Genomic DNA, 1,663 nt, shown 5'->3' with positions numbered 1-1,663 from the left:
GGGTGTGTGTGTGTGGTGTGTGCGGTGTGTGTGTGGTGTGTGGTGTGTGGTGTGTGTGTGGTGTGTGGTGTGTGTGTGGTGTGTGGTTGTGTGTGTGGTGTGTGTGTGTGGTGTGTGCGGTGTGTGGTGTGTGGTGTGTGTGGTGTGTGGTGTGTGTGTGGTGTGTGGTTGTGTGTGTGGTGTGTGGTGTGTGGTGTGTGTGTGTGGTGTGTGTGTGTGGTGTGTGTGTGGTGTGTGTGTGTGTGGTGTGTGTGTGGTGTGTGTGGTGTGTGGTGTGTGTGGTGTGGTGTGTGGTGTGTGTGGTGTGTGTGTGGTGTGTGTTTGTGTGGTGTGTGGTGTGTGTGGTGTGTGTGTGTGGTGTGTGCGTGGTGTGTGTGTGTGTGGTGTGTGTGTGTGGGGTGTGTGTGTGGGGTGTGTGGTGTGTGTGTGTGTGGTGTGTGTGTGGTGTGTGTGTGTGTGGTGTGTGTGTGGTGTGTGTGGTGTGTGGTGTGTGTGGTGTGGTGTGTGGTGTGTGTGTAAACTGGACGAGGCTTCCCTCTGGCCCGTGGTGTCCTTGGGAGCTTGGCCTTGTAACCACGTGGCCGTACTTTTTCTTGGTCTCCGCCATCACACTGGCCACCCGGGTTCAGGGTTCCATTCTCAGTGTAGGGGATGGATCTTTATCTTCTGTTTGTCCGTGTTTTTATACGTGTTGTGTGTGTAATACAAAAGAGCTTTAATTAATTGGTTTAATAAGAGCTTAAATCAAAAATTGTGTCAGAAAAGTTAAAAGTGCAATGCCTTTCAGTTCATGTGACTTAAGTAATCTTTGGGAAATAAAGACAGTTTTAAAGATTATTGGTAAAATAGAAATATCTTCAAAAATGTAAACATTTGGTCTAAATAATGCATATCAGATATTAAGTTCACTAAATGCAAACAACACAACTGATGAGACTAGAATTTAATAACACATGTACCATAGTTCTTGAAACATCATTTTTTCTCTCTAGTTTCCTATTTTTACTAAAGACAAATCATAGTGTGACCAATTTGCTTTATTATATTTCACCTGATTATTTGTATAAAGTGCAGCACGAATAATTATTTTTTACAAAAGCTTTTTTTAACTTGGCTTTGATGGAACTCTGTTCCATAGAAGGAATCCTAGATAAGACGGTTTTAGAGTCGAGCCCTGCCAAGGCTTCTGCCTTCAAATACCTGCCAGTTGAGTACATTCCTCTCCTCTTGGGGTCCCAAGATAACTTGGGGCTCCTCGACCTGTTAGAAAGTGACATTCTTTACGAAGCACTGTGGCTCACACCTGTAATCCAAGCACGTTGGGAGGCCGAGGTGGGCGCATCACTTGAGGTCAGGACTTTGAGACCAGCCTGGCCAACATGGTGAAACCCTGTCTCTACGAAAAAAAAAAAAATTAGCTACAAAAATTGGCCGAGCATGGTGGCGGCGCCTGTAGTCCCAGTTACTTGGGAGGCTGAGGCAGGAGAATCGCTTGAACACGGGAGGCAGAGGTTGTAGTGAGCCGAGATCGCACCACTGCACTCCAGCCTGGTGACAGAGACTCCGTCTCCAAAAAAAAAAAAAAAAAAAAGAAGAAAAGAAAGAGAAAGGAAGGAAGGAAGGAAAGGAAAGAAAGGAAAGAAAAGAAAGAAACATTTCTTAC

The sequence above is a fragment of the Chlorocebus sabaeus genome, chromosome 1 (genome assembly GCF_047675955.1).
Source record: "Chlorocebus sabaeus isolate Y175 chromosome 1, mChlSab1.0.hap1, whole genome shotgun sequence".
NCBI classification, from domain to species: Eukaryota; Metazoa; Chordata; class Mammalia; order Primates; family Cercopithecidae; genus Chlorocebus; species Chlorocebus sabaeus.
Note: the sequence above shows the minus strand (reverse complement) of the source record.